Below are 12,497 nucleotides of genomic sequence, written 5' to 3'. Positions count from 1 at the left end.
TCAACCCCCATTATTCAAGGAAAAGGGTCTAGCCACATGACCATGATGAGGAAGTCTCTAAAAGATTCAATATTGTAACTCTATCTAATATTTGAAGGACTTAGACTTAACTACCAGTAAGCTATCAAATTGTTTTATAATTGGGCCACTAGGAGGAAAGGAGTTCCATTCTACCTGAGTTCATTTTGTTCCACAGACAAGTAGAATAGATAAGAGTGGATAGAGAGAGAAACAAAATATGTTTTATGTACTATAGCATCCCTTGGACACAGGTCTCACTCCCTTGTACTTGCATCCATTTCCATACAAAGAAAGAGAGAGCATAGTAGTCTCGTCTTCTGGCTGGATTTTCTCCCGAAACAATTTACCATATCATATCCTATGTTATTATGGTTGTGAGGGATTGTATTATTGTCTTTTTTGTATTTTACACATTTTATATACTACATGCAAGAATAAAAAAAATTAATAAAATCCATAAGTCTAAGGAAATAACCCTCATAATATCAATTTCGTATTTTAAGTATAATTTTATCATATTTTTTTAACGGACTGCCAATGGAATATCCACAAAAATTTACGGATTAGACGGTGGGATAAGTAGTTACATGTAAGAAAAAAATTATATCCATTATTAGTTACCTTGCTTATGCATATGTTATGTGTTGTATTTATTATCATTATAGGAGTATTTCATGATGTAAAACATTGTTACACCTTTTACGTTGATTTCATGCAAATCTATGATACCCATGACGTATTATGCTCAAGTTAATGTTATGTTACTTATAATAGCATGTAAAATTCAATACATGGTTATGATGATGATGGCATGTGATTATTAATTATTCATGATGTTATGATTGTGATATAATGTATTGATTAACATGTAGTTGTTATTTATGATGTTAGGATTATAATTAATGATTTGGTTTCATCGGGAGCTTGATTATCTTCTTGATTGTTAAAAGGTTTTTGTTTCAGCCATGGTTGGATCATAGTCCCTGATGGGGTGTGTGGGGGGCTTCCCTCCCATTATTTTTGCGACCCCCCCCCCCCCCCCCCCTTGGCGGGGGTTCAGAGACAACGCCACCAAAGCAAAAATTAGATAAAAAAATTCCTTATAAAATATTGTAATTTCATAGTCAATCTAGGTCATTCATTAGGCAGAATATTTCATGGTAGAAGTTACATTAATTTAGGGTTTTTTCCCTAAAAGGAAACCCTCAGTTCATATGAGGGAATTGTATTGTGGTTGTGTATTATTTTGTGCATGAAGAAAATATGAGAGATTGTGTGAGAGCGAAGAGGAAATTACAACGGATTTGTTGTAGGTTGTATCTCTTCATTTTGCTAGAAAATATAAAAGGAAGGATTGGTTGTTTCTACGTGGACGTAGCCCAAATTAGGTGAACCATGTATATATGTGTCTCCCTTGTTTTCTGTTTTTTGGTGTTTGCTTTTTTGCAATATTTTATGTGTTCCATTTCTCTTCTATTTAATTTCTAACAATTGGTATCATAGTCGAAGGTCCATTTGTCTGATAAACTTGCAGGAAAGAAGGGTTCTTAGTTTGAGTGAGAGAAATGGCAGAAGATGGTAGGTTTAGGGTAGAGAAATTCAACAGCCAAAAATACCATCTATGGAAGATGCAAATGGAGGATTATTTGTATCAGAAAGATATTTACCTACCATTGAGCAAAAAATCAAAGAAGTCGACAAGTATGATAGATGAACAATGGGAGATTCTCAATAGAAATGAACTAGGAACAATACGGTTGTGCCTGGAAGCATCGGTGGATCTCAACATTTCAAAGGAAATGAAAAAAGGGTCTAATGACGACATTGGCCAAAATATATGAAAAACCCTCGAAATCAAACAAGGTATTTCTTATGAAGTGCTTATTTAATATGAAGATGTCAAAAGGTGGATATGTTGTTGATCGTTTAAATGAATTTACCACAGTTACCAGTTAGTTAAATTCTATAGGTGTAAATTTTGATGATGAAGTGAGGGCTCTATTATTTCTATGCTCATTGCCATAAAGTTGGAATGGCTTAGTCATGACCATCAGTAATTTTGTCTTTGGATCTAGTACTTTAAAGTTTAATGATGTTGTTGGAAACATCCTTAGTGAGGAAATGTGACTGAAAAGCTTAGGTGAGAGAAAAAGTAATGCTTTGACTATAGAGACTAGGGGAAGAAAGATAGAGAGAGGAAAGAGCTCAAGACATTGTAGTAATTCAAGGAAAGGTAGATACAAATATAAATCGGGGATAGTGTCCTGGAAATGTGGGAAGAAGGGATAGCTGAAGAAAGACTGTAAATATCGAAAGGGAAAAGAAGGAGATGGACATCAAGAGAAAAATCATGAAGTGAATGTAACAGGTAATGTGTTGCAATATGCTTTGATTCTTTCATTAGAAAATATTATTGATGCATGGGCGGTAGATTCAAGGGCTTCATTCCATGCCACACCTAATAGGAAAAATTTTCATCACTATGTTCAAGGAGATTTTGGACTGGTTCATTTGGGTGATGATAAACCATGTAAAATTATTAGAATGGGTAAAGTTTTATAAAGAATCAAAATGTAAACCAATGGATATTAAAGGAAGTAACTAATGCTATAAATCTAAAGAAAAATATGGTTTCATCAGGGAAGTTGGGAGGTGAAGGTAGTGTAACTACATTTACAGACAAAACCTGGAAGGTCACTAAAGGAGCCATGGTAATAGAAAAAGGAGAGTGTTTCTAATTTTTTTTAATTCTTTAACCTCCATAGGAGCATATACGACTTTGTGGCATCATAGGCTTGGGCACATGAGTGAGAAGGGGATGCAAATTCTTCACTCAAGAAAATTGTTGCCAAGTTTGAAGCATGTTGATTTGGATTTATGTGAGAATTTTGTTTATGGAAAACATAAGAGAGTCGGATTTCTAAGAGTTGGAAAGAAAAGAAGAGTGAAAAATTAGAGTTTGTGCATATAGATATATGGGAACCTGCTCAGGTATCATCTCTCGGTCTCTCTCACTATTATTTTACTTTTATTGAATATGCAACTAGGAAAACTTAGGTGTATTGTATCCAAAATAAATTTGATGTCTTTGATACTTTTAAGAAATGGAAAGCTTTGGTTGAGAATGAGACAGGAAAGAAGTTGAAGTGTCTTACATCATATAATGGAGGCGAATATTGCAGCAAGGAGCATGATAATTATTGTTCAGAGCATGGAATTTGTAGAGAGAATATAGTTCTAGGAACACCACAAGAAAATGGTGTGTTAGAAAGGATGAATAGGACAATCATGGAGTGCGAAAGGTGTATGAGATTGCATGCATGATTTCCCTTACAATTTTGGGTAGATGTTGTAGGTATCGTTGTTTATCTAATAAACAGAGGGCCTTCAAGTTTCTTGGATGTTGGTATTCCAGAGGAGGCATGGATAGGTAAAAAGGTAAACTACTCATCTCTAAATACTTTGGGTTGTGAAGCATTTGTCCACATTAATAAAGAAAACATAACAAAGCTTGACAAAAAATCAAAGAAGTGTACCTTCGTTGGATATGGTGTTAATGATTTTGGTTATTAATTATATGATCATGAGAACCATAAAATCATTAGGAGTAGAGATTTGGTATTCAATGAAAGGGTTTTGTACAAAGATCAGTTGCAAGGAAAGAAACAAGAAAAAGAAAACACGGAGTACATAGTGTTTGATGAGATCATGAGAAAAGTGAATTCAAAGGTGCAAGGAAATCGTAATTATCAACAACAACAAGAAGCACCTTAAACTCCTACTATTGTTGCTAAAAGATCTACCAGGTTAAGTAGACCCCCTGAACGATGTTCTCCTTCATTATATTATGTATTTTTAACTAATCTTGGTGAACCAGAATGATATGAAGAAGAAATGCAGGCAGAAACCAGAAAGAAGTGGGATCAAGCCAAGAAAGAAGAGATGGAGTCCTTGGTACATAACCAGACTATAGACTTAGTTAGGATGCAAGTAGGTAAAAAAACATTGTAGAATAAATGGGTTTACAGTTTGAAGGAAGAAGATTGCATAATACAGAAGTATAACGCTAGACTTGTGGTGAGTGGGTTTGCACAAAATAAAGGAATAGACTTTGATGAAATATATTATCTTGTTGTTAAAATGACTTAAATCATAAATATTTTAAGTTTAGTGGCAACAAAAGATTTTCATCTTGAATGGTTAGATGTAAATACCATCTTTCTCCATGGGGATCTGGAGGAAGAGATATATATGTAGCATCCATAAGGGTATAAGGTCAAAGGGAAGGAGAAATTAGTGTGCAAGTTGAAGAAGAGCTTGTATGGCTTAAAATAGGCTCCATGGCAGTGGTATCTAAAATTTGATAGCTTTATGTCTGAACAAGGTTATACTAGATGTCACTTTGACCGTTGTGTTTATCTTAAGAAAAAAAATGATGGCAACTATATTATATTATATTGCTATTGTATGTAGATGAAATGCTTTTTGCAAGGTCTAACATGCAAGAAATAATTGTTTTCATAGGAAAATTGGCTAATTCATTTGCAATGAAGGATTTGGGTGCTGTAAAGAAAATCCTTAGCATGAGAATAATTAGAGAGAGAAAAAATCACAAATCAACATTGTCTCAAAGTGAGTACATAGAAAAGGTGTTGGAAAGATTTAATATGCAGAATGAAAAACTAGTTATTACACCTTTGTTTATCCATTTCAATATAAGCAAGGAGATGTGTCCCAAGACCCAGGATGAGATTGATTATATGTCTAATGTCTATACACATTAGCAGTTGGAACCTTAATACATGTAATGGTGTGCACAAGGCCTGATATTGCACATGCACTGGGAATGTGAGAAGATGTATGAACAATCTAGGAAAAGAGAACTAGATGGTAGTGAAGTGGATTCTTAGGTATTTGATAGGTACCACTAATCAAGCATTATGTTTTGGAGGTTCAAACACTATTTTACAAGGATATGTTAATGTTGATATGGCAGGTGATAGAGATAACAGGAAGAGCACCATAGGGTATGTGTTTACTATATGTGGAATGTCTATCAGTTGGTTTTCAAAAATTCAAAACATTGTTGCACTTTCAACAATGGAAGTAGTGTATATTGTTGCTACAGAGGCTAGTAAAGAAATGATTTGGTTACAAAGGTTTATGGATCAATTAGGAAAGAAGCATGATGTTGGTATATTATACAATGAAAACTAGAGTGTCATTCATCTTGAAAAAAAATCAAAATTGTATTCTAAGACAAAACATATACAACTCAAGTACCATTTCATATGGTCAGTTCTGGAAGATGGACAGTTGAAGATGGAAAAGATACACACTAGACAAAATCCTGCACATATGTTGACAAAGGTGGTAACAAGGGAAAAACTGAGTTTTTGCTCAGTTTCAATTGGTCTTCAAGTATGATGGTGAAGATGAGAAACATCGAGGTCCAAGTGGAAGCATTGTCCAGCAAGTGAAGTCATGATGGAGTTGGTATAATCAGTCTTCAAGTGAGATATTGTTGGGTGTGTAGCCTAATTATCTTCTTGATTGTTCAAAGGTTTTTTTAGTCATGGTAGGATCATAGTCCTTGACAAGGGGGACCTCCCCAACCACCCCCCCCCCCCCCCCCCCCCCCCACTATTTTCGCCACCCCGTGGCAAGGGTTTGGGGAAATGCCCCTGAAGTGAAATTTAGATGAAAAATTGTCTAGTAAAATATTGTAATTTCATAATTAATATGGGCCATTCATTAAGTGGAAGATCTGATGGTACAAGTTATGTTAATTTAGGGTTTTTTCCCTAGAAGGTAACAATCGAGTTATATGAGGTAATTATATTGCAGTTGTGTATTATTCTGTGTGTGAAGAAAAAAAGAGAGATTGTGTGAGAGCGAAGAGGAAATTACAACAGATTTGTTGTGGGTTGCATCTATTCATTTTGTTGGATAATATAAAAGGAAGACCTAGCTGTTTCTCCATGGACGTATCCCAAATTCGGTGAACCATGTATATAGGTGTATCTATTGTTTTATGCTTTTTTTGTGTTTTTTTCTACAATATTTATGTCTTCCATTGCTCTGTTATTTAATATCTAACATCATGTGAGGTGTAGTTTCATGGGAGAGATACTCTAGGCCCCGCTCTATGAGCCTAGAGAGTCAATTCATTAAATATCTCATGGAAACCCATAACCATGAATAAAATATATTTTCATGATAACAAATTTATGGGTTAGGGACAAATTCAATCTTTAATGATATACCAATGCTTCCTTTACCTCCACAAATACAAAAACTTTAAGAAGACAGATAGAGTTATATTCATATGTGGAGTTGTAAGGATGGACTTTTAATGCTTGGGGATAAGTACATGATTCAAGTTGTGGAGGGGGTTTGGAAAAGTATTTTTAGATTTATGGGGTACACAAATTCAGTGCACCTTATCATATGATCTAGGGGCCATAGTTCCATTTATATGATGCACTGGAGCCATAAAACCTAACTAAGACCAAGGGAGAGACAAAAGCATGATGTTGAAATTCAAGGAGATGGTTGAAGTTGTATTTACACTCCCCTAGAGTTGTGATGTGGACTTTAGATTTTGTTTGAAATCAAACTAATATGGGTGACTCTTATAGTAGTTTCAATAGAGATCCCAGGCCATGGTGAGTGAGACCATCCATAGGGCTAAAGAATGATCTAGAGGTGGACGATGATATGCTTCTAGATGACGGTACATAAGGAAGGAAGTAAACCTTTATTATGGATTTGATTGATGCATGATTATATGTGCTTGCTTCATATTAGTCATTTGGTAAGTATAATTAAGAGCATAAAGTAAGATAAGGGCATTATATTTGTTTAGTAGTGCAAGTGCGAGATTCATCTGTGATGGCCACATATGTAATCCCTTCACTTTCACAATGATACTAGTACATTTAGGTGTATACTTTTTTATTGTTTTGTATATTCAATAGTTCCTTCTCTAAGAATGAAGTGATATATATATATATAGATACTTTAGGATTATGTGAGTTTGGCACATTCACTTAAAGTGGAAAGTGAAAAGCCTTGAGTGAATGCCAACAGTTACAGAAGTCCAAGATGCCTCATCATATTTGAAAAAAATAAGTAGAGAGGATAAGAAGCAGAAAAGAGAACATAAACTTAAGTTCATAATAGAGACAAAGATCAGGTAACCAACAAATTTGATTTGTAATTTGATTGGGGGTTGAAGTCTCCTTTCAAGCTAGAGCTTGATAAAGAAAAAGTTGGATCATGTTGAGGTAGGAGCCTCCTATGGGTTGTAATCTATAGAAAAATTATAAGGGTTGGGGTTTCCTTACAAGTTGAAGCTTGCAAAATAAATTGAGGTAGCAACTTCCTGAAGGTTGGAGCCTACAAAAAAATTGGTGTAATAAGGAAGTAGGAACTTGCCTTCACATCAATTCAACAAAAAAAAAATATGTGATTTTCTCCCTTTATGGGTTTCCACTTATATATGGTGTCTTCATGTGTTTCATGTTGAATGTCTCACTTGTGTGAATGCTTTTGAATTATGTTTATATATGCAAATGTCTCTATCTTGTTACTGCAAAGTAAATAATTAAAAGATGAACATATATGTAATCCATTAGATGCAAAAGAAAATACTTGGAAAATGAAATTAAGTTGAATTGATTAATTAAAAAGACGCAATCATTGATTCACACCCCCCCTAGTAATTTCCAAGTATTTATCAATTGGTATTAGAACTGGTTCCTTATGTCTAAGCTTAACTGCTGCAAGGGATATCTAGTGCATGAGAATGGCCAGTCAAGAAGGATGTTTAGCAAATAAATTACCCTTGTTCAGTGGTACAAATTATACTTTCTAGAGAATTAGGATGAAGACACACCTAATGTCACTTAGTGCAGATGTTTGGGCTACAATGGAGAATGGCTATGAAGAACCACCTATTATAGGTATAAAGGATCAAAAACTTGAATTTACATGTAATGATAAAGCTATGAATGCAATTTTGAATGGACTAGCTGAATCATAGTTTATTAAAGTAATGCATTGTAAGACAATGAAAGAAATGTGGAAAAACTATTGAAGATGTATGAAGGAGATAGCAAAGTGAAAGAAGCTAAATTACAAGTGTATAGAATGCAGTTTGAATCTTTAAAAATGAATGATGATGAAGACATAGGAAATTTTTTCCTTAGAGTAATTGAAATAGTTAATGTCATGTTGGGACTAGGTGAGAAGATTAAAGAGGCTACAATGGTTCAAAAGATATTGATATCTCTACCTACCAAGTTTAATCCCAAGGTATCAACAATTGAATAAATAAACAACTTTGAAACATTAATAAGAGATCAACTACTTGGTTCCTTGACAACATATAAAAATGAGGATAGAAAAAGGAAAAACGCCTAAATGTGATGCCAGATTCTAAACAAACAAGAAGTCCACAAAGGAAAAGGAATATTCATGCTCATACTTTGATGAAGAAGAAGCAAAATTCATTAGAAGATTAAAGAAAGGTACATGTAAGTACAAAAGGAAACTTACATTTAAATGTTTTAATTGTGGAAGAGTGGAGCATTATCCCTCAAAATTTCCATACAAGAAAGAAGAAAATAAGTTTAAGGGGAAAGAAAAGAAAAAAAATTTATCAGAATGCAGAAGGATACAAACTTTAAAAAGAATACCTTCTATGTATAAGAAGATAGTAGTACATCTTAAGGTTCCATTGAATCCTCCAGTGAAGATAGAGCTAGCGAATTTATTCTGATGGCCCTAGAAAACTTAGAAGAAGAACATAATGAATATGAAGAAAAAGAAGAAGGTGAGCTAGATCTTGAGGGGGAGTTAATCAGTTCCCTAGAGGAAATAAACAGACTAAAAGAGAATAATAAGAAACATAAATGTATATTATTAAATATGTAAATGAATAGTCTAGTTCAGAGGATATTATCACATTGAAAGTTGAACTAGAAAAATATAAGAAGGTGTAGGACATTCTGCTACAACAAATAAAATAAAAAAGTAAGGATTATGAAAAAATCGAATAGGAAGTACTAACCCTGAAGAAAAATCTAGAAATCATAGACTGACTTGAATATGAATCTTCAACATATAAATGAATCTAGAATTTTGGATGTGATATTAAAAGCTCATAGATATCCACTTATGAAAGTTTGGTTAGGCTATGAAGGAGAATCCATTGAAAGGAAGACATTGGAAAAAAGGACCATTAGTTTTGTAAAAGTTGTCAAAGGATTCAATGACAATCCACGTCATCCTAAGAATAAGGAGGTCAATGACACACATAAACAATAAGGCAATAGTGTACCTAAGGAGAAACAACAAGGAGCCATTTTTAGTCAACTGCAACAAACAAAAAGAAAGTACATATAGAAAACAAGTTACCAGAGACCGTACTTATTCAAGAGAGAAATTTATCAAATTCCAAGGAGTTTTATTCTTAAGTATTATCCATTACCAAGTATAGAAACCTTTTCTATGGATATTCTTACTTGTGTAAAAAAATTGGACACAAAGTTGTAAATTACAAAGCATGTGTCAAAAGAAATGAAATGAGAAATCCTAAAAGAAGTGAAGTAAGCAACATATGTGCAAATATCAAAACAAACATGAGTCTGGGAAGAAATCCATTTTCTCCACTCTTTGATATCACTAAATGTTTCTACCTTCATAATTTTTGGCATAATTCATGTGAATGTTATCTCATAAATAGTTGGTCACAATCTCAAAACAATTGTAGAACAAAAGAACATATACAGTGGAGAAAGAAGAAGGAAGAAAAGAAAGCTAATAAGTGTGGCCTAGTTTTGTATGCTCAAAATCAAAGTAGTCAATGGTACATGAACAACGACAGTTCTAGTCATATTATAGGGGACAAAAGAAAATGTGTGTCTTTAGATGAAAGTAAAACATGGAATGTTACATTTGGAAATGATGCAGCAGGAAGAATTAGAGGAAAGGATACATTCAGTTTGAATAGGCAGAGGAAAATCTCAGGATGTATTGTTTGTGTAAGGATTGAAACATAATTTGCTAAGAGTTAATTAGATGTGTGATGGAGGTTGTGATGTCCTCTTCAAAGCTCAATATTGTGAGACAATACCAAAAACAATAGAGAAGGTACTAGGTAAAGGAGTTTGAACAGAGAATATTGTACATATTTTGAAGGAAGATAATGAAGAACATTACTTGGGAAAATAGGTTGAGTCTTGATTATGGCATAGGAGATTAAGACATCTAAATTTTGGGCATATTATTAGACTTAAGAAAAAGGAAGCAGTAAGAGAATTTACCGAGGTAACTAAACCTCAAAATTCTATTTGCAAATCTTTCCAAATGGGAAAACAAGCTTAAATTTTACTTAAGACCAAAGATAAATTATCTACTGGCAAGCCTCTACAATTAGTACATGTGGATTTGTGTAGTCCTTCCAAAACAGAAGAAACTTGAGGAGAGAGATACTTCATGCTGGTAATTGATGATTATTTCATATTGACAATGGTATCATTCATAAAAAACAAGTTAGAAGCATTTAAGAAGTTTAAATTCTTCAAGGCATTAGCAGAAAATCAAACATGGTGCTAGGTAAAGTGCAAAAGATTAGACAGAGGAGGTGAATTTAAATCTGATGAATTTGCAAAAGTTTGGGATGAGCATGGAATAAGAAAACAATATCCCATTATAGATACTCCTTGGTAGAATCAAGTGGCAGAAAGACAAAATAGGTATGTACAACAAATGGCTAGAGCCATGATGCAGGAGAGAAATATTGCTCAAGAATATTGGGCAAAAGAAGTACACAGAAGAGTTCATATTTTGAACATGCACATCTTAGATCAAATTGTGATAAGAAACATGTTGACAATTTGGAATTTACCGCCAACAGCTAGGGGGTCTCCCCAGTATGAAGTCCCAATTAGACTTCGCATTTTTGCTATAAGATCCCCATCAAGTATGTAGGCTCAGTTGCCATCATGTTTTTTCACTCTTGGTTGTAAAATGGGGAGACAATAGGGCAAGGACAAGAATGAAATTCCCAAAAAATTGGAACAAGGTCAATCCAAGATTGACAAACTACAGAATGAGATATAGGAATGTAACAATAGCAACAAGAAGAAGTATGCCATGGGCAGGATCAATGAGCTAAAATCATCTCAGACATACATGAACAGAAACATGCTAAAGGTTAATTGCAAATCGATTCACAATAATTTATCGGCATGGCATGGAATAGGTAAACACATATTCAAAGTGGAAATGAAATCCCTAAGCTAACAATGAGTTCTTTAACATATGCCCACATGAAAGCACACATACAAACATGATGGAAATATAAGAAATTCAGTACAACCATCATAAAGATGAATAGGAATCCATATTGAAAGAAAATAACTTCTTATTAATGCTACTGCAAATACAATTAAAAGTCCCGCAAACCATCAAGCCCAATAATGGAACATGGGCTTCTCATACCATCATCCAAAGAAAAACCCTAGCCTCACCATAACTCCCTCTACTAGTTGCCAAGAGTTGAGTGCCTCTAGCTCCTTAAGCAGAAATCAACTATCTAATGCTAGTCCTAGCTCCAGTGCCAAAGTCAACTCATTTACAAATGAGGCGTGAGGGTATATTTATAGAGGTGAGGTGATTGTTCACCTATCGTTAATTTTCATATTTCCTCGTGATTCTTGAACTTCCTCATGAATCTCCCTTGTGTCTAATGAATATTACATGTTCAAATCAATCTCAGCATATGTGATGGAATCATGATGAGAAATGTTAACATTATGAGGGAAGGGAAATTATGAGGAGAGTATAGAGGGCTCTTTAAAACTCTAGAGTACTCATTTCCAATGCTACTACCAAGTCATAAGACATGTCTATTTTCTTGCTACTACACCTCACTTGCGTCCAACCAATCATTGATCTTATGCCCTTGGTATTACCAACTAGTTTTAAAAGCCTGTGTGAATTTGGCTTCCATCTTGTCGAAACCCTAGTTGTGCAACTTCTGTGAGCAACCCTAGCTTCCTCCATGTAGGTCAACATTCTCATTCCCTTTCTTCTACCTGCAATCAAATTACAATGGTTACACACATTTGCATTAAAATAGTAATGTTAGAAACATGACAAATTCATGAAAATCAAATATTAGTTTTGGACCCCTATATAGTCCTTTTCCACACTATAATATCAACAAAGTATGTACAACTCATGCATGATCATCATGAGATTCCATAGTCATGTTTTGGGATAAAGTCTTTGGAACCATCCTTATTTGTTTTTCTTTTTGTTCATCATAGTATGTATCCATTTCAAGATTGAGTCTCTCCTCTCTCATTAAATGGTGATAAGTCACCATCATCCTTTTGCAACTTTCCGTCGTAATTTTCCCCACAAAAACATCTCCTTCCATTTACCTGTTTACTGATTTAAGG

Source organism: Pinus tabuliformis, chromosome Q (genome assembly GCF_031772625.1).
Source record: "Pinus tabuliformis cultivar Carrire ecotype Pingquan chromosome Q, CPIR1, whole genome shotgun sequence".
NCBI classification, from domain to species: Eukaryota; Viridiplantae; Streptophyta; class Pinopsida; order Pinales; family Pinaceae; genus Pinus; species Pinus tabuliformis.
The sequence above is the reverse complement of the archived record's forward strand: the minus strand, read 5'-3'. Positions refer to the sequence as shown.